The sequence below is a fragment of the Erpetoichthys calabaricus genome, chromosome 1, assembly GCF_900747795.2.
Source record: "Erpetoichthys calabaricus chromosome 1, fErpCal1.3, whole genome shotgun sequence".
Classification (NCBI taxonomy): Eukaryota; Metazoa; Chordata; class Cladistia; order Polypteriformes; family Polypteridae; genus Erpetoichthys; species Erpetoichthys calabaricus.
This window is the reverse complement of record NC_041394.2, coordinates 350,009,797-350,031,854: the sequence shown is the minus strand read 5'-3', so window position 1 is coordinate 350,031,854 and position 22,058 is coordinate 350,009,797. Positions and strand designations below refer to the sequence as shown.

The window sequence follows — 22,058 nt, the reverse complement described above, 5'->3', positions numbered from 1 at the left end:
AGTGCGCAGTGACTTCCTAAAAATATGCGTCAAGGGTTTATATATGTACTCACTAGCCTCCTTAAGAAACGAGGATAAATATTATCTGGTCCTGGTGATTTGTTTGATTTCAGCTTATTTAATCTGAGCAGCACTTCTCCCTCTACAATTTCCAAATCCCTCAGTACCTCCTTAGTAGTCCCTGTTACCTCTGGGAGGTTATCCACTTGCTCACTTGTAAACACCTCAGAAAAATGTAAATTTAAGGCATCCGCTATTTCACTGTCTGTATCTTTTAATTCCCCTTTACTATTCCTGATGCACTTGACCTCCTCCTTGACTGTTCTTTTACTACTAAAATACTGAAAGAATCTCTTAGGGTCTTCTTTCACCTTATCAGCTATATTCCTCTCCAACTGTCTTTTAGCTTTCCTGATATCCTTCTTAATGGTTGCCCTCATGTTCTCATACGCTCTACAATTCACTTTGCAGTCATTAGTCTTATATGCCTTATAAAGCAGTTTTTTCCTTTGCAACTTCTTTTTTAAATCTTTATTAATCCACCGTGGAGTTTTTTTTAGTTTCCTATTAATTCCAAATTTAGGTATGTATCTGTCCTGCATTACATGTAAAACATTTTTAAACCTGTTCCACTGCTCCTCAACTGTCTCCACACTTAAAAGCTTATCCCAGTGTATCCTACTTAGACTTTGTCGCATCTGCTCAAAATTAGCCCTACCAAAGTTCAACTTAACAATTTTAGTCTTTGCATCCGTGCTCTTACAAAATAGTGAGAATTATATTATGGTCACTTGACCCTATTGTTCAATCACCTCTACACCCTCAATTCTATCCTGATTATTACAAAATACTAAATCCAGACAGGCTTCACCCTGTGTTGGTGCTTTAACATGTTGTGTTAGAAAACAGTCACTGATTATTTCTAAAAACTCCTGCTCTTGTACTCCGCCATCTGTAAGGTTATCCCAGTTAATATTTGGATAATTAAAGCTCCCCATGACTATAATATCTCCCTGTAAACTTGCCTTTTTGATATTACTAAAAAGATGTGTGTTGAAATTACTGTCTGAATTGGGTGGTCTATAACACACTCCTAAAATAAGACCTCTATCCCTAATATTTTCCAGGTGAAGCCACATGTCCTCACTAAGATGGGGCTCATCATCCAACTGAAGAAGACTTACATTTAAATCCTGCTTGGCATAAACAGCAACCCCACCTCCTTTTCTGTTCTGTCTATCCTTCCTAAAAATGTGTATCCCTCTATGTTACACTCATCCCCATCTTTGTTATTTAGCCAGGTTTCCGTTATTGCTATAATATCATAATTATGCTTTGCTACATATAACTCCAACTCACTTATCTTATTTTTGATACTTCTAGCATTAAGGCAAGCTATTTTTAATGTATTACTTCTTCTACATTTAAATGTTTGCTTAGAGTTTACATTACTATGCATTGTTGTTTCTACACCATTGTTTGTTCTTCCATGTATAGATCTATACCTGGCCTGTCCTAAACTCCCTGCCCCCCCCATTCCCTAGTTCAAACAATCCTCGACTAGCCTACACATATGCCTCCCCAATACATTGGTGCCCCTCCAGTTCAGATGTAACCCGTCACGGCGGAACAGGTCCCATCTGTTCCAAAAGGAGTCCCAATGCCCCATAAACCTATACTCTTCTACCCTGCACCAAGATTTGAGCCACGCGTTAAGCCTTCTAATCTCCTCAATCTTACTTGGACTGGCGCGTAGCACAGGCAGAACTTCGGAGAAGACTACCTTGTCAGTTCTGCTCCTCAGCTTAGCACCTAACTCTTTGAATTTGGATCGCAGAACTGACAGACTACCCTTATGTATGTCATTTGTTCCAACATGGACAATGACAACTGGATCCACTCCCGCTCTGGCCAAGAGCCTGTCCACCCTTCCAGTGAGGTCCCCCACCTGTGCTCCCGGAAGGCAACACACCGTGCGAGACTCTCTCTCTCTGGAGCACACCTGTGCTTCAATCCCCCTCATGATTGAGTCCCCAACTATCCCTACCTCTCTCTTTTTGGGAATTGGTTTTGAGGTGGCCTGTTGGGGCTCCTCATCCCTGCCTACCACCTCAGAATTATCAGAGACACCGTCCAGCTCCGCAAGGACATGATAATGGTTTGCCACTTCTAGTTCTGGGGTTGATGCCCCCGGACAGTGTGCACCCTTTGCCTTACGCGTTGTGACCGTGACCCACCTGTTTCTACCTGTCTGGTCTGGAATATCCTCCCGCGCCACCTTGGGGGTGCACACTATCTCTCTAAAGGACACCTGGGCCAAGTCCGCCAATTCTCTATTACAACGCAGGTCAGCCAACTCCTCCTCCAGTTCAGCGACCCCGAACTCGAGGTGCTGGATCAGCTGACATCTCTTGCAGATGTAGCCCTCTTAGACAACTGGCTCTTCCAAACCATCATCTAAAAAGTCCAACATTCAACAGGACTTGCATTGCACGGGCCTCATTATTAAAATTTGATTTGGGATTAGTAAACTGCCTTAAGTTTTTTTTTTTTTTTTTATTAATTAAATTTCTCCTTCTTTCGGCTGCTCCTTAACTTAAATGGTATAACTAAGATCTGCTACAGATATTTACACCTTTTCACCTTAAGCTCCTGTACTGTTCTGCCTCTCAGCTGCCTGCTATTTGTCTTTCTATGAGGTTAACTTAACTTTTCTTTGTCTCTTCTCCTAAGGTTGCACTCCTCTTTCTTATAAGCTCTCCACTCGCACTGTTTGTATTCCCTGTGGACCACTTACTGTTCTACCTCTGGACCGCTAAGGACTGTTTAATCTAAAATAAACAAAATAAATAAAACTTTACTACCTTGTTTGCTCCTACAGCCGCTTGTGCCTGATCGGCGCCTTAACGCTGGCCGCTTACCTGCACACTGCTGAGCCTTTTACTGCTTTGAAGTCAGCTGCGGCCTTATTTTCTTTTCCTTTAAACTAAGGAATCGCTGTTATGATGACGTGGTTATTTGCTTACAAATGCCGATATCAGTTACTGCTGCTTTCTACCCTACCTCATCGATGCTAATTCCAATACAGATAACAAGAACAAAAAGAAAAACAGGTACAAAGTAACTTTTCCAAGCGCACCTCCAAACACCCAGCTATTTTTACTCTTGTGCGGGCGAAAAAAAAGCAAGAAAACCCTTCTAAAGGGAAAAAAGCTTTAAAAATTGCCACACGGTTCCTTAGCGGCAACCAAAACCCAAGTTTTAACAGCAAAATGTATTTTTTTATTTAAATCTCACACCACAGAACAGACCAAAAACTCTCAACAGCCTCTAGCGTTTGCAAAGCACACGACAGCACAAACCACACGTCAGCCACGTGACCTCAGCACAAGCTTTGAAAGCTCATAATTGTTGGTGTCCTTTATGAGAATCCTACATTAACTGAAGAATTTACAACCAATTTTTTACAACTTAATATATTAGATAGTAATCTTGACGAGGCCATTGAAATATTTGGGTCCCAGCATATAAGTGTAAATGAAATAGGCCATCAAAAATTTAAAAGATAATAAATCACTTGGGAACGATGACCTAACCTCAGAATTTTATCAAATGTTTATAGATCACATCTCATATTTTTTACTTGCAACTTTCAAAGAAATGTGGGATAAATGACCTTGTTGACGAATGTCAGTCAAGTTATGTTAAAGATCGTTATATTTCTAATAATATGTGTTTGATTTTAGACTTGACTGAATATAATGAATTGCTTTCTCGAGACCCAGTGATTCTATTTCTGGATTTTCTTTTTATCTTTTGACAAAAATGTATTTATGAATTTAGGGAAACCCTACAAAAATTTTAAATTTAATTATTTTGTTTTTTTGTAGAAACAATTATTACGGTTTATAAGTGATGTAATGGCTCAGTTAAAGTTTCTCATGGAACCTTCCCACAATTTGAAATTCACAGAGGAATTTGTCAACAATTCCCCTTATCACCCATACCCCCTGCATTTTCTCCTTAGGTCTCAAATTCTTAGTTTGTTGGTGACTCAAAGAGAACTTAAAGGTATTAAACAAAAAAAAAAAAAAAAAAAAAAGAAATAAGGATCTCACAGCTGATATTTTGAAAATGTCAGTGACGTGCATACAGCACTTGATGTTATTAAAACATCCAAACATCCATCCATCCATTTTCCAACCCGCTGAATCCGAACACAGGGTCACGGGGGTCTGCTGGCGCCAATCCCAGCCAACACAGGGCACAAGGCAGGAACCAGTCCTGCGCAGGGTGCCAACCCACCGCAGGTTATTAAAACATTTTCAAGCAAAACTACTGGTGCTGATACACAGTAATCAAACTAAATTTTGTGAAATTCCTGTTAAAACACAGTTACTTACTTGGAAATTAGAATCAACAAAACCACAACAAGAAGTGAAAACAGTGTCCATCCATCCATCCATTGTCTCCCGCTTATCCGAGGTCAGGTCGCGGGGTCAGCAGCTTGAGCAGAGATGCCCAGACTTCCCTCTCCCCGGCCACTTCTTCTCGCTCTTCCGGGAGAATCCCAAGGCGTTCCCAGGCCAGTCGAGAGACATAGTCCCTCCAGCGTGTCCTGGGTCTTCGCCGGGGCCTCCTCCCGGTTAGACGTGCCCGGAACACCTCACCAGGGAGGCGTCCAGGAGGCATCCTGATCAGATGCCCGAGTCACCTCATCTGACTCCTCTCGATGCGGAGGAGCAGCGGCTCTACTCTGAGCCCCTCCCGGATGACTGAGCTTCTCACCCTATCTTTAAGGGAGAGCCCAGACACCCTGCGGAGGAAACTCATTTCAGCCGCTTGTATTCGCGATCTCGTTCTTTCGGTCACTACCCATAGCTCATGACCATATGTGAGGGTAGGAACATAGATCGACTGGTAAATTGAGAGCTTCGCATTGCGGCTCAGCTCCTTTTTCACCATGACAGACCGATGCAGCGCCCGCATTACTGCGGATGCCGCACCGATCCGCATGTCGATCTCACGCTCCATTCTTCCCTCACTCGTGAACAAGACCCCGAGATACTTGAACTCCTCCACTTGGGGCAGGATCTCGCCACCAACCCTGAGAGGGCACTCCACCCTTTTCCGGCTGAGGACCATGGTCTCGGATTTGGAGGTGCTGATTCTCATCCCAGCCGCTTCACACTCGGCTGCGAACCGATCCAGAGAGAGCTGAAAATCACGGCCTGATGAAGCAAACAGGACAACATCATCTGCAAAAAGCAGTGACCCAATCCTGAGCCCACCAAACCGGACCCCCTCAACGCCCTGGCTGCGCCTAGAAATTCTGTCCATAGAAGTTATGAACAGAATCGGTGACAAAGGGCAGCCCTGGCAGAGTCCAACTCTCTCTGGAAATGGGTTTGACTTACTGCTGGCAATGCAGACCAAGCTCTGGCACCGATTGTACAGGGACTGAACAGCCCTTATCAGGGGGGCCGGTACCCCATACTCTCGGAGTACCCCCCACAGGATTCCCCGAGGGACACGGTCGAATGCCTTTTCCAAGTCCACAAAACACATGTAGACTGGTTGGGCAAACTCCCATGCACCCTCCAGGACCCTGCTAAGGGTATAGAGCTGGTCCACTGTTCCGCGACCAGGACGAAAACCACACTGTTCCTCCTGAATCCGAGGCTCGACTATCCGACGGACCCTCCTCTCCAGGACCCCTGAATAGACTTTTCCAGGGAGGCTGAGGAGTATGATCCCTCTGTAGTTGGAACACACCCTCCGATCCCCCTTCTTAAAGAGGGGGACCACCACCCCGGTCTGCCAATCCAGAGGCACTGTCCCTGATGTCCATGCGATGTTGCAGAGGCGTGTCAGCCAAGACAGACCTACAACATCCAGAGCCTTGAGGAACTCCAGGCATATCTCATCCACCCCCGGGGCCCTGCCACCAAGGAGTTTCTTGACCACCTCGGTGACCTCAGTCCCAGAGATGGGGGAGCCTACCTCTGAGTCCCCAGGCTCTGCTTCCTCATTGGAAGGCATGTTAATGGGATTGAGGAGGTCTTCGAAGTATTCCCCCACCGACCCACAACGTCCCAAGTCGAGGTCAGCAGCGCACCATCCCCACCATATACAGTGTTGACACTGCACTGCTTCCCCTTCCTGAGACGCCGGATGGTGGACCAGAATCTCCTCGAAGCCGTCCGAAAGTCGTTCTCCATGGCCTCCCCAAACTCCTCCCACGCCTGAGTTTTTGCCTCAGCAACCACCAAAGCCGCATTCCGCTTGGCCTGCCGGTACCTATCAGCTGCCTCCGGGGTCCCACAGGACAAAAGGGTCCTGTAGGACTCCTTCTTCAGCTTGACGGCATCCTTCACCGCCGGTGTCCACCAACGGGTTCGGGGATTGCCGCCTCGACAGGCACCGACCACCTTACGGCCACAGCTCCGGTCAGCTGCCTCAACAATAGAGGCACGGAACATGGCCCATTCTGACTCAATGTCCCCCACCTCCCTCAGGATGTGGTCGAAGTTCTGCCGGAGGTGGGAGTTGAAGCTACTTCTGACAGGGGGCTCTGCCAGACGTTCCCAGCAGACCCTCACAACACGTTTGGGCCTACCACGCCTGACCGGCATCCTCCCCCACCATCGAAGCCAACTCACCACCAGGTGGTGATCAGTTGACAGCTCCGCCCCTCTCTTCACCCAAGTGTCCAAGACATGTGGCCGCAAGTCCGACGACACGACCACAAAGTCGATCATCGAACTGAGGCCTAGGGTGTCCTGGTGCCAAGTGCACATATGAACACCCCTATGCTTGAACATGGTGTTCGTTATGGACAATCCGTGACGAGCACAGAAGTCCAATAACAAAACACCGCTCGGGTTCAGGTCAGGGGGGGCCATTCCTCCCAATCACGCCCTTCCAGGTCTCACTGTCATTGCCCACGTGAGCATTGAAGTCTCCCAGCAGTACGAGGGACTCCCCAGAAGGTATGTCCTCTAGCACCCCCTCCAGGGACTCCAAAAAGGGTGTGTACTCCAAACTGCTGTTCGGTGCATACGCACAAACAACAGTTAGGAACAGTCCCCCCACCCGAAGGCGAAGGGAGGCTACCCTCTCGTCCACCGGGGTAAACCCCAATGTACAGGCTCCAAGTTGGGGGGCAATAGTATACCCACACCCGCTCGGCGCCTCTCACCCGGGGGCAACTCCAGAGTGGTACAGAGTCCAGCCCCTCTCAAGGAGATTGGTTCCAGATTCCAAGCTGTGCGTCGAGGTGAGTCCGACTATATCTAGCCGGAACCTCTCAACTTCGCGCACTAGCTCAGGCTCCTTCCCCCTTCAGAGAGGTGACATTCCACGTCCCAAGAGCCAGTTTCTGTAGCTGAGGATCGGACCGCCAAGGTCCCCGCCTTCGGCCACCACACAACTCACACTGCACCCGACCTCCTTGGCCCCCTCCCATAGGTGGTGAGCCCATGGGAAGGGGGACCCACGTTGCCTCTTCGGGCTGTGCCCGGCCGAGCCCCATGGGTGCAGGCCTGGCCACCAGGCGCTCGCCATCGAGCCCCACCTGCAGGCCTGGCTCCAGAGTGGGCCCCGGTGACCCGCGTCCGGGCAAGGGAAAACGCCGTCCAAAATTGTTTTTCTTCATAGGAGGTTTTGTTTAACCGCTCTTTGTCTCATCCCTCACCTAGGACCAGTTTGCCTTGGGTGGCCCTACCAGGGGCATAAAGCCCCGGACAACAGAGCTCCTAGAATCATTGGGTCACACAAACCCCTCTACCACGATAAGGTGACGGTTAAAGGAGGGGTGAAAACAGTGTGCTAGACCTTAATCCAGTTGTTACTCCATTAAGAAAACAATTAACTCATGGCTGGCTAGAGATCTGACCGTTCATGGCAGCTTCTTACTTCCAAAAGCTGAATGCTTATCTCATGTTTCCTATACATTTTCAGCTCTTGAAATTTCAGACTTCTCTTGTACCCTTCTTTTCATTGCCAGCCTTTCGCAATTGAAAAATAAAAGTACTACAAGTTTAATAGATGTCATTGAACTTAATCATCAGTTTGTGTAACGTTAATGCAAATGGCCAGGAGATGTCACTAGGGAGGTGAGTGTTAAATGCTTCAACGTGATTCCTAACGCAGTTGCTTCAAATGTTCCGATGCTTCTTGAGGCTTCACTCCACCCATTACTACTTTACACTTCTGATAAGTCGTCTTCTCTCGGCTGCTCCCTTTAGGGGTTGCCACAGTGGATCATCTTTTTCCATCTCTTTCTGTCCTCTTCTTCTGTCACACTCATCATCTTTATGTCCTCTCTCACCACATTCATAAGCCTTCTCTTAAGCCTTCCTCTTTTCCTCCTGCCTGCCAGCTCTATCCTTATCATTCTTCTCCCAGTATTCCCAGCACCTCTCCTCTTCACCAAACCAACGCAATCTCGTCTCTCTGACTTTGTCTCCCAACCTGAGCTAACCCTTTAATGTCTTCATTTCTAATCCTGTCCATCCACGTCACACCTAATGTAAATCTTAGCATCTTTAACTCTGCCACCTCCAGCTCTGTCTCTTGCTTTCTGGTTAGTGCCAGCGTCTCCTGATACCCGTCTGTCACAAATCACTCCTGACACTCTTCTCCACCTATTCCACCCTGCCTGCACTATCTTTTTCACTTCTCTTCCACAATCCCCATTACTCTGTACTGTTGAACCCAAGTATTTAAACACCTCCACTTTCGCCATCTCTACTTCTTGCATCCTCACCATTCCACTGACCTCCCTGTCATTCACACACATGTATTCTGTCTTGTTCCTATTGACCTTCATTACTCTCCTCTCTAGAGCATATCTCCATCTCTCCAGGGTCTCTCTACCTGCTCCCTACTATCGCTACAGATCACAATGTCATCAGAACAGAACTTTACAATTCTGATAAGTAAAAGAGAAAAACGAACTGAGCAGAACTTGAGTCTGTGACCGTCGTGGACAGAATACGAAATGAGAATGAATACAAATGTATATAGTGGGAGATAAGTGTCGTTCCTTATGGTAATTTTTCTAATTTTCCTGTAGATGTTAATAACTTGCAATGGTTGGCAATCAACTTTCTGCACACTTTGTGCTGTAGATTTAATTTAAAATTTCCTAGTTTTACCCAACAATGTACACTCGAAAACCCCTAATGACAAAGTGATGAAATGTCTTCTGAACGGTTTCCAAATGTAATACAAATCAAAAATCTGAACCTCTCATTCATATAAGTATTCAGACTCTTCTGTACTTTTCCAGCTTTGAGTCTTCCTAAGTAAGTCTCTATAGGATGAGCACACCTGGATTTAGGCAGTTGTTTGAATTTATTTTGGCAGATCATCTCAGTCCTGTGTGCCGTTTCAGGGTTTTGTGAAGTTACTTTATGGTGGCTGGAGTGCCAATCATGCTGGCAACCCCCATGTTTTCCCTGTAGGTTGAAGGACCACTTGCAGGACCAGATGCAGTTTAACGTCATACCCAGGACTGAACAGGGGATTGCCAACAAGGATCGCGAGCTATTTTGTCATGTGGTGGGTAGTGCTGGGCGGTATACCGGTTCATACCGAAAACCTTTTTTATTTTTTTTATGATATGATTTTTTCTTATACCGTAACACCGGTTTAAATTGCCTGACCAACGTTCAAAACGTGGCACACCGGGCAACTGTTTAAAGGGGACCTTTTTCACTGCTACACCGCTAAACACATGCAACGGAGTACATGCGGTAGTGGAAGTATTGCGCGGTGAAAATGGACAGAGAACATTCTGAAACTGAAGCTGTAGCAGACGATAAAGTTGAACATGATGACACAGAAGAACTTGTTGGGAAAAGGAGCCGTGTCTGTTGTCTGGAGATACTTTGGATTTAAAAGTTCGGATGTGGACCATTATGTTCAAATGTGTGAATACTGTTTCTATACTACTGGATAATACTGCAAGCCAAGTTATTTTTCTCAATTCTGTGTAATGTACCTGGGTACTGTGTAATAGTGTGATGACATGTTGACTTTATTCTCGACATTTCCACTTTAATCTTGACGCTTATGACAAGAATAAATTTGACATGTTTACTTTATTCTCGCTGTTTGTTGAGATTAAAGTCGACATGTTGACTTTATTCTCATAATTTGTTATTAAAGTAGAACATCGTAAACTAAACTTCATCTTATAATGAATATTTAATTTACTAGATTTTCTCCAACCTTGTCATAAGTTATGTAGTGCATGAAATGCTTTGTGTTAAGTGTTCCCTGACACATGTTAATCTCTACTGCTTCTTAAACTGACTTCCTCTTGCGCTATGAGGAGGCGCTGACAGCACACAGAATATATTAATTTCATGATATCCCTGCTCCGTGAACATTTAGAATGCTAAGATAAATACTTGATATAATTTTCATGATGAAATGCATTAAAGCAGGTATTAATCATGTAGGGGCACAGTGGTGTGGAGGTTGCAGTGCTGCCTCACAGCAATGGGGTCTCGTGTGTTCCTTGCTTTGAATTTCCATGTTTTTCTGGTGGGGTTACTCTGCGTGCTTCAGTTTCCTTTCAAAGTCATGTAGGATGTGCTGTTTTGTTCTGCTATATTGACCCTGCTAGTGTATGTGTTGCTCGTATTCACCCTGTTATGTCCTGGCGTTCAAGATATGCCTTGCACACAATACTTGCTGGGATGGGCACAACCCTGAATGGACAGCATAATTGAACATGTATAACGAAGATTTTTTTTGTTAAGATCTGAACACTCCATTGTCTAAGTTTATAACTAGTTTTAATTTCACAAAGACGTTTATCGTGTGGTGATTGGTTATGTGGAGAAAGAAAAAGGAAGGATAGGAACTGGGGGTTTGGTACGTCAGACAGACAGCACACGTGCAATAAAGAAAGCCCACTCAAAAGAACATCCATTGAATTCTGTGTCCGTGCCTCCGAACACCAGATCACGAACCCAAAATTTACACAATATTTCAGTTAAACCTGTGCGATACCCATTCATACATCCAGTTTTCTGGAGCCTCGTCACACCTGCCATAAAGTTCTCTACACTGAACGTAGACCTGTGGACCCCTTACTGTGAGGGAGCAGCACTACTACCACACTACTGTGCATGTTTAATACAAGCTTTAATGCATTTCATCCTGAAAATGATATCCAGTATTTATCTTAGCATTGTAAATGTTCAGAGAGAAGGAATATCATGACGTGAATGGATTCTGTGTGGCGATCGCTGCCTGCGCCTCCTCTTAGTGTAGAGGAAGTCAGTTTAAGAAGCGCGTACAGCGATTAACACCTCGGTCAGGGAACACGTAACACATAGCATTTAATGTGCTACATAACTTATGACAGGGTTTGAGGAAATCCAGTAAATTAAACATTGATTTTAGGATGAAGTTTAGTTTATACGACATTCTACTTTACAAAATAAACTATGAAAATAAAGTGGAAATGTCGAGAATAAAGTCAACATGTCGACTTTATTCTCGACATAAAGTTTTTTTTTTTTCCTTCCCTGTGTACGTATTTTTTTTTTTCTTCACCATGGCCCTAATACGCTTCCGTAGGGCTATATCACAAATAACATTATAAATGCAAGTTGCAGTTTTATTATTTATGCATATAGCTTAGCTTGAAGTAAGGTCCATATTAATGCAATTTGCCTTAATGACAGTTCAGTTGGTAAAGATGTCATCACCAAGTTGCACTTGTTTTATTTTATTTTTATTTGGTGAATACTGTCTGAAGTTGCACTATTATTTATTTTATTGTTATTATTTATTAGTTTAAATATTATGCAGTTTAATGATGGTAAACTTGTTTTAAAAAGTCACTTTAGCGTGTCAGTGGACAGAGATGGTTAACATTAACCGAGAGTGTAGTTGGTTTACAAAAAATATTTACTTTTTATTCCTTTTCTACGGCATGTTCAGTGCAGTACACCTTTTGACAAGCACCTCTGGATATTTTACTAAGTCTAAATGCCTCTTTGGATGGTTGAAAATATGTTGTCAAAATTTTAGTTTGTTTGCAAAATTTGTTCATTAAAAAAGCTCTATATTTTTACTGCATCTGTCATGCAATGTGATTCTTTCTCTTCATTAGTGCTACTCCCTTGAAAGCTATCACTTTATGGGGCCATGCACAGCAGTATTGATACTTGTGTGCACATTAAAATATTTTTTGTACAATGTACAATTCTCATGACAGTGGAATAGGTTATTCTTAGCCAGTAATTGCAGTGGAAAATGTGGTTAACAGCCACTCATGCATGGGAAAAAAAATACCGTCCAATACCGTGAAACTGGTATAATTTTAAAAATACCGTGATACTGAATTTTGGTCATACCGCCCAGCACTAGTAGTGGGTGTGGCAACACGTTGTACCAGTGTTTGTTAAAAAAACTGCTGAAAACACATTACTTTAACATGGCCTTCTCATAACTTCACTGTAATTTAAATCCTGATACTCTGTATGTCCAAGTCATTATAATAACTATTCATGGTGGCTCTAAAATCTGTACTAACCCCTACTCTCTCTTCCGTTTCCTTTTCCGGTGTCCTTTTGGTGGTGGCTTGTGCCACCACCATCTACTCAAAGCACCGTGATGTTCCAAAAGTGATGGATGGATTAAAAGCCAGAAGTCTGTATGACCATCAGCATCAAGTGATTCCGTGAGAACCCTAACTACAAAGAGGACTATTTCATTTATGTTAGGTAGAATGCCCAGAGGGGACTGGACGGTCTCGTGGCCTGGAACCCCTACAGATTTTATTTTTTTCTCCAGCCGTCTGGAGTTTTTTTGTTTTTTCTGGCCATCGGACCTTACTCCTTTTCTATGTTAACTAATGTTGTCTTATTTTAATTTCTTCTTTTGTCTGTTATTTTTATTTTCTTCATTATGTAAAGCACTTTGAGATACTTTTTGTATGAAAATGTGCTCTATAAATAAATGTTATTGTTGTTCAAATTTTAGTTGGCAAACTCTGCGTGGTCCGTTATATGCCTTGTACTGAATAGTGACTTCCATCTAGCCAGTCTTCCATAAAAGCCTGATTGATGGAGTGCTGCCAAGATGTTCGTTCTTCTAACCGGTTCTCCTAACCTCTGAAGCTCTGTTACAGCAACCGTTAGGTTTTTGATCACCTTCATGACCAATGCCTATCTTGGAGTGTTACTCTGTTTGGCTGGACTGCACATCCTAGGTGAAATCCTGGTGGTGCCAAACTTCTTCCATTTCACAATTATTGAGGCCAAAGTGTTCATGGAAATGCCCACAGCTTTAGAAATGGTTTTTATTGCCTTGTCCTTATCTGTGCATCACCACAATTTGATTGCAGTGGTCCACAGAGAGTTCCTCAAACATCTTGGCTTAGTTTTATTGTGGCATGCAGTTTGAATCGTGGGGCCTTACACACACAGGTACACGTGTGCTTTTCCAAACGATGTCAAATCAAGTCAGTTTGTCGCAGGCGGTCTTCAATGAGGTTCTAGACACATCTCAAGAAGAATGAAAGTGAGAAAGAATATTTAGAATTAAGGAGTTTCAGAGTTCCTGAATAATCAAGTGTGGTGCTAATAGAATTATTAGAGTGTGTCACTTATGCATTAATAAGAATGTGCTGTTCATTAACCGATAGTATAACATTAATCCATGTATAAGCTGAAATAAGATTCAGAAATTATCACTGCCACGTAGCCATTGAAGTGTTGTTAGGGAAGTACATGTTTTGCAAAGTGCTGTCTCTGTAACTGTCTTGCAAAACTAGCCATAGCTGAATAGCATAGCCTAAGCTGGGTGGGGAGCCTGGGACTGTGGGTGTGCCGACAGTTCCTCTTCTCTAAAGACTATGGTGTACTTCTGCACATAGTGATCTAATGTGTCATCTTAAGCTACTTGCAGACTTTGCATGACCTCAAAATGAACTGCCATACTTCCTCTTTTTATTTATTAAACAAGCTGGTTATAAAAAGAGGAAAGACTTCCTGCTGACGGGCTTGCTGTCTGTGGCAAACTGAGCTGACAGCTGCTGCAGCCTCCTGCTCACCAAGAATGAAAAAATTGCTTTTTTCTTTCCATTGGTGTCCATCTCCTGTTGTTCCTGATTTTCTGCGACCACAAAAGTAAACGGGATGCACCTGAACACAATCTGAAGAGCTACAGCAAAGAGTCTTAATACTTCTGCTGTTGAAATGAGAGAATACAGTTTTCAAACCTTTCTGAAAATGTATTTCAGTGTTGTCATTATGGGTTATTGAATGTACATTGATGGGCAAAAGTATCAAATGTATCCATTTAAAATTAAATCTGCAACACAATAAAGTGTGCAGAACATGAAAGGCTCTGAATACTTGATGAAACTTCCATATGATTTATGTTAACTGCTTAATCCATTTTAAATAACATACAATTCCATGCATTGATTGGGATTGGATTTTTTTCTCTCCCTAATCCTGTCCCACCATACTGCACAATTTTATATCTTTTGGTGTTAAAGTTCAACTGGTAATGCCTGATAATGAGTATTAAAGAAGTTCTTAACAATTTGAAGTCTGTGTTCCTGCCACACAGCTCCAGTAGTGTGAGTTTAAACCTCAGCCTGTTTACTTCCCATGTGCAGTTTTCATGTGTGCCCTGTCTCTGCCTTTATTATTATTATTATTATTATTATTATTTTTTATTCTCCCACGTTCTAAAGATGCACTGACAAATCTCACTTAGCTTTGAAAGGTAGTTTTAGATCGATACTAAGCGTTTTGACTTTGGTGTCAATACCAGCTTTCAGACCACAGTATTGAAACCAATAACAGTCATCCGTACATACCACCTGACCTCTCTCCTCTTAACAAGATCCTCTTTGAGTAGAATATTCATGAAGGTTAGTAATTGGTTTCTACTTATCTGGTTTCTTCTCTTAGGGTTACCCACAGCAGATTGGTTGTCTCGTTTCAGCTTATTGGACCTTCCCTCTGCTCCAATCTGATAATTTGAAATAAAGAGTACTGTGTTACTGTCAGCATGCTATGAACGGTCAAACTTTATATAAACCTTAACAGAAAGGGTGTTGTGAAATGACATTCAAGGGACTTCAGATCTAAGTGATGCAGTTTTATTGAAGTTAATTCCTGTTCTTTTTACAGAGAAAAAGAAAAAGTTGATGTTTACTGGAACATCTCAATGGATGTGAAACAGGAGAGCTATGATGTGGACACAAATATCATGGATATTAAGGAGGAGAACTGTGAGTTGGAGTCCATCTACCTTAAACAGGAAAGTCTGAGCATCAAGGAAGAGAACAGTGAACTGCAGGCAGTGGGCATTAAAGAAGAAGCTGAAGAGAAGTCTGTCAGTATTGAGATGCTTAACCATACAAATCTGGACAGTGTAAAAGAAGACAACCTTCATGATGGGTGTCAAGATGGAGTGGTGACCAGGTTAGACTCTTCTCAAAGCAGACAATGTTCATCTCCAGAGCCTTCTGTCAGTATAAAGACTGAATCATTACAGTCTAAACCAAAGAGGACTAAGAAAACTACATCTGTTAGAGCTCATGAAAATCAGCCACCATCTACAAAGAAGTCTGGAAAAAGTAAGTGCAAAATTAAAAATGGGCAAGTTTTAGGGTTGGGGTTTATGGGTTTGAAAGACCGGGTCTTAAGGTTTTTATGAGAAATACTGTGTTTTATTGTGTGCTTAAATGTAGTTTGAGATTTCATCAATGTTTATGTAAGGTTTAGGAAGTTTCCATGCAAACGTTCTAAACATGTCCTTGGTAAAGAGTTTTATATAAATGTACAGCTGCAAAAAAAAAGGTTGTGAACCCTTTGGAATTCTCTGGATATCTGCTTTAATTCATCTTAACAATGTGGTCTGATCTTCAACTATGCTCCACATACAGGTAACCACAGTTGTCCTAAGCTAATAACTCGCAAACAATTGGACGACTTCTTGTCGGTCCTGAACACATCATTTTAACATTCACAGTCCACTCTGTGGCCCTCCTGTCTTTACAAACTGCTTGACTCTTCTTTAATAGTAATGGCCTCCAACAAACTTCATGTAGCTGCTGATCAGCCTTGAATCTTAATCCATACCTTATCTCCAAACCTTTTTGGTTTCTTTTATTCCTGAGAGCTCTTTTCTGATCAGGTCTCTTTAGGTCAGGACACAACAACAACAACAACATTTATTTATAGAGCACATTTTCATACAAAAAGTAGCTCAAAGTGTTTTATATAATGAAGAAAAGAAAAATAAAAGACAAAATATGAAATTAAAATAAGACAAAATTAGTTATCATAGAAAAGGAGTAAGGTCGGATGGCCTGTGTGGACAGAAAAAACAAACAAAAAAAAAAAAAATTCCAGATGGCTGGAGAAAAAAAATAAAATCTGTAGGAGTTCCAGGCCACGAGACCGCCCAGTCCCCTCTGGGCATTCTACCTAACATAAATTAAATAGTCCTCTTTGTAGTTAGGGTTCTCACGGAGTCACTTGATGTTGATGGTCATACAGACTTCTGGCTTTTAATCAATCCATCATTGTTAGAACATCACGGTGCTTTGAGTAGATGGTGGTGTCGCAAGCCACCACCAAAAGGACACCGGAAAAGGAAACGGAAGAGAGAGTAGGGGTTAGTATGGATTTTAGAGCCACCATGAATAGTTATTATAATGAGTTGGACATACAGAGTATCAGGATTTAAATTACAGTGAAGTTATGAGAAGGCCATGTTAAAGTAATGTGTTTCAGCAGTTTTTTAAAGTGCTCCACTGTATTAGCCTGGCGAATTCCTATTGGCAGGCTATTCCAGATTTTAGGTGCTTAACAGCAGAAGGCCGCCTCGCCACTTCTTTTAAGTTTAGGTCTTGGAATTGTAAGGAGACACTCATTTGAGGATCTGAGGTTACGATATGGAATATAAGATGTCAGACATTCTGATATATAAGATGGGGCGAGATTATTTAAGGCTTTATAAACCATAAGCAGGATTTTAAAGTCAATCCTAAATGACAAAGGTAACCAGTGTAGTGACATCAGAAGTGGAGAGATGTGCTCAGATTTTTTTTTCCTGGTTAGGATTCTAGCAGCTGCATTCTGCACTAGTTGCAAATGATTTATGTCTTTTTTGGGTACTCCTGAGAGGAGTGTGTTACAGTAATCTAGTCGACTGAAAAGAAACGCGTGAACTAATTTCTCAGCATCTTTCAATGATATGAGGTCTAACTTTTGCTATGTTTTTTAAGTGAAAAAATGCTGTCCTAGTGATCTGATTAATATGCGATTTAAAATTTAGATTACAGTCAACAGTTACCCCTAAACTTTTTACCTCCATCTTGATTTTTTAATCCTAATGTATCCAGTTCATTTCTAATAGCCACATTGTATCCATTATTGCCAATCACTAAGATTTCAGTTTTCTCTTTTTTTAACTTGAGAAAGTTACTATTCATCCATTCTGAGATACAATTTAGACATTGTGTTAGTGAATGAAGAGAATCAGGATCATCAGGTGCTATCGATAAATACAGTTGTGTGTCATCAGCGTAGCTGTGGTAGCTCACGTTGTGCCCTGAGATAATCAGACCTAACAGAAGCATGTAGATTGAGAAGAGCAGCGGATCCAGGATAGAGCCTTGTGGAACACCATATAGGATATCATGTGTCCTTGAGTTGTAATTACCACAACTAACAAAGAATTTTCTCCCTGCCAGGTAAGATTCAAACCAGTGTAAGACACTGCCAGAGATGCCCACCCATTGACTAAGGCAATTTCTAAGAATATTATGATCAATGGTGTCAAATGCGGCACTCAGATCTAAGAGGATGAGAACAGATAAATGGCCTCTGTCTGCATTTACCCGCAAGTCATTTACTACTTTAACGAGTGCAGTTTCTGTGCTGTGATTTGTTCTAAAACCTGACTGAAATTTATTAAGAATAGCATGTTTATTGAGGTGGTCATTTAACTACACAATGACTGCCTTCTCCAGAATTTTACTTAAGAAAGGCAGGTTAGAGACGGGTCTAAAATCTTCAAGAGCAGAGGGGTCGAGATTATGTTTCTTAAGTAGATGTTTAACTACAGCAGTCTTAAGACAGTCTGGGAAGACCCCCGTATCTAATGACGAATTTACTATGTCAAGAACATTATCAATTAGTACGCCTGATACTTCTTTGAAAAAATTTGGTGATATTGGGTGAAGGACGCAGGTGGAGGGTTTCAGTTGAGAAGTTATTTTATGTAAATCAGGTAAATCTATCCTAGTGAAAGTGTTTAATTTGTTTTTAATGGAATGCTGGGGTTTAGGAGGATCCTTAGTGTTGGGGAGATAAACTATGTTATTTGTAATATCATTCATTTTTTGATTGAAAAATACAGCAATAGCCTCACAGGTTTTACTGGAAGTACTTAGGAGGCATTCCTTTGCGTTACCTGGGTTTAACAGACGATCAATCGTCGAGAATAAGACTCTGGGATTACTAGCATTGTTATTTATAATCTTAGAGAAATAGCAGAGCCTCTCAAGACGGACTGTGTTATTGTATTCTGTTATTTTAACTTTTAATATTTCATAGTGGATAGTTAGTTTAGTCTTCCTCCATTTACGCTCAGCTCTATGGCATGCTCTCTTTAAATCAGACACTCTTTAGGTCTTCCATGGTATAACAATGCTAGAAGATTTTTTAACTGTCACATTTCTCTTACTGGCCATTCCAGAATACCAATTTCCTTCTGTTTAACTCTGTCTGTTTTGATTTCTTCCTGGTGGCTCTGAGGCTAGGGATCTGCACTGGAATTCGGAAGGTTCCTGGTTTGAATCCCGTAAATGCCAAAAGGGACTGCTCTGTTGGGCCATGAGCAAGGCCCTTAACCTGCAATTGCTGAGCGCTTTGAGTAGAGAGAAAAGCTCTATATAAATGCAAAGAATTATTATTATTATTTTTCCTGTGTTTGGTCTCATTGTCCTGTGTCATGACTCAACATTTGTTAAGCTTCTGCTATCCTAATGTTTTGCTGTCAGATTTCTTGATAATATTTTGAATTCACTGTCCCTTTGATCATGTTAATCTCTCCAGGCACTGTCAGTTCTGGAACTTTGTGGTGATCTTTTACAAGTTTGAGATGTGTAGTGATGCTTTTTGTAGATCATACTGATTCCTTGGTGTTGTATTTCTGTTAACAACACTCTTATATTCTGCTCTAAAAAATGAAAGGAGCAGTTTTCAATCCGAGTATAGCATCAAGTCAATGAAACATCTGGGCTATTGATCTGGTCAGTTAAATAGCAGAGGGGGTTGTTAATCAGTTTCAGCTGCTTTAATGAACAATAGGTACACTAGAGGGGCAACAATGAGACGACCCCTAAACAGGAATGAATGGTTTCACCTGTGGAGGTAGGCCACTGACATTTTTCCCTCTTGCTCTGTTTTGTCACTCGTTTTGCATTTGGCTATGGCCAGTGTCACTGCTGGTAGCATGAGGCAATATCTAGACCCTACAGAGGTTGGTTGCACAGGAAGTCCAACTTCTCCAGGATGGCACATCAGTACGTGCCTGTCATTTGCAGAAGGTTTGCTGTGTCTCCCAGCACAGTCTCAAGGGTGTGGAGGAGATTCCAGGATGCAGGCAGTTACTGCAGGAGAGCTGGACAGGGACCCTCGTAGAAGCTCCTTAACCCATCATCAGGACCCACTCCTTTGGTTAAGGAGGAACAGGATGAGCACTGTCAGCCTACAAAATGACCTCCAGCAGGTAGGCAGAAAACTGATATGAATGTCTCTGACAAACCATCAGAAACAGACTTCAAGAGGGTGGCATGAGTACCTGACGTCCTCTAGTGGGCACTGTGCAGCTCGATTGCCATTTGCCATAGAATACCAGAATTGGCAAGTCCACCACTGGCGCCCTGTGCTTTTCACAGATGACGGCAGATTCACCCTGAGCACATGTGACAGACATGAAAGGGTGTGGAGAAGCTGTGGAGAACGTTCTGCTGCCTGTAACATCGTTCAGCATGACCAGTTTGGTGGTGGGTCAGTGATGATGTATCTGGAGAGGCATATCCATGGAGAGACGCACAGACCTCTACAGGCTAGACAACAGCAACTTGACTGACATTAGGTATCAAGATGAAATCCTTGGACCCTTTGTCAGACCCTATGCTAGTGCAGTGGCTCCTGGGTTCCTCCTGGTGCATGAAACACACAGGTGTGCGCTCGCGAGAGAGAGACACACACACACACACACACACACACACACAAATACAAGAGAGAGAGACACACACACACACACACGCATGAGAGAGAGAGAGAAAAATGTTTTTGTGGTTACCGTTAAGGAGCTCTGAGGGTGTTTCATACCTTTTCTCTATTTGTTTTTTTTTTTTTTTTTTTTTTTTTTTTTTGCCATCTACACAAGAGCTATTTCAATGTTTAGTAAAGGTACTTGTGGTCAAACCTTTGTGTTTGTTGGTCAGAGGGCAGAGAAAGCTTTTGCAGTTGCTGGTAAGTCAGTAATTAACTGGTATCATAGCAGCAAACAGAGTAACAGGGATTCCTTACTAGGAAGAAGTTAAACATTTGACATATGATGCAGGACAGATTTAAAGAAATTAATAAGATCTCTGCAGTAGATAAAAAAGATTAAAGAAGCTGCAAATGTAAAATCTAGCTAAAGAAGTCATAGAAGACTAATTACCCCCATGCTAACAGTAGGGCATTTAGGGTAAGAGGGTAATCATTAAGAAAGATATCAGGGAAACTAAAATGCAGTTAGAGGAATATTGCAGACTAGCAAAATACCCGCGCTTCGCAGCGGAGAAGTAATGTGTTAAAGAGGTTATGTAAACATATATATATATATATATATATATATATATATACATAAACATATATACTTATATATACATATATACATATCTACATATATACATATCTACATATACACATCCACATACATACACACACATATATATACATACATTATATATCTATATGTATATATCTATACAGTAATCCCTGTAAGCTGTTGAAGGCGGCAGCTCACACCCCCTCCGTCAGGAGCAGACAAAGAGAGAGAGAGAGAGAGAGAGAGACAGAGTTTGATTTTCAATCAAAAATCAATACGTGCCCTTTGAGCTTTTGATTATGCGAAGCACCGTGCAGCATGTCGTTTCAGGAAGCAGCTGCACAAAAGATAGCAACGTGAAGATAATCTTTCAGCATTTTTAGACGAGCGTCCGTATCGTCTAGGTGTGCGAACAGCCCCCCTGCTCAGTCCCCCTACGTCAGGATCAGAGAAAGTCAGCGCAAGAGAAAGAGAAAAGTAAGCTGGGTAGCTTCTCAGCCATCTGCCAATAGCATCCCTTGTATGAAATCAACTGGGCAAACCAACTGAGGAAGCATGTACCAGAAATTAAAAGACCCATTGTCCTCAGAAACCCACGAAGCAGCGAAAAATCCGCGATATATATTTAAATATGCTTACATATAAAATCCGCGATGGAGTGAAGCCGCGAAAGGCGAAGCGCGATATAGCGAGGGATTACTGTATATATATATATATATATATATATATATATATATATATATATATATATATATACATATATATATATGTGTATATCTATATCTATATATATATATATATATATACATATATATATATGTGTATATCTATATATATATATATATATATATATATGTATATATATATAATATGTAGTGTGTTAAAGAGGTTATGAAAAAGTAAAGGAAACATTTTAAAAATAACGTAACATGATTGTCAATGTAATTGTGTTGTCATTGTTATGAGTGTTGCTGACATATATATACATATATATATATATATATATATATATATATATCTATATATATATATATATATATATATATATATACATATACACATTATATATGTATATATATACACACATTATATATGTATATATATACACACATATAATATATATATATATATATATATACATATACACATATAATATATATATATATATATAT

The 22,058-nt window shown here is 41.7% G+C and overlaps 1 protein-coding gene and 1 long non-coding RNA gene across 12 annotated transcripts in view; one reads left to right on the top strand and one right to left on the bottom strand.

Annotated features, from left to right (window-relative positions):
* Positions 1 to 22,058, top strand: part of LOC114668330 (zinc finger protein 883-like) — a 774,734-nt gene that overhangs the window by 426,313 nt on the left and 326,363 nt on the right. The gene's annotated exons all lie outside the window — the stretch shown is intronic.
* LOC127527925 (uncharacterized) overlaps positions 1 to 22,058 on the bottom strand; it is a 115,771-nt gene that overhangs the window by 29,168 nt on the left and 64,545 nt on the right. The gene's annotated exons all lie outside the window — the stretch shown is intronic.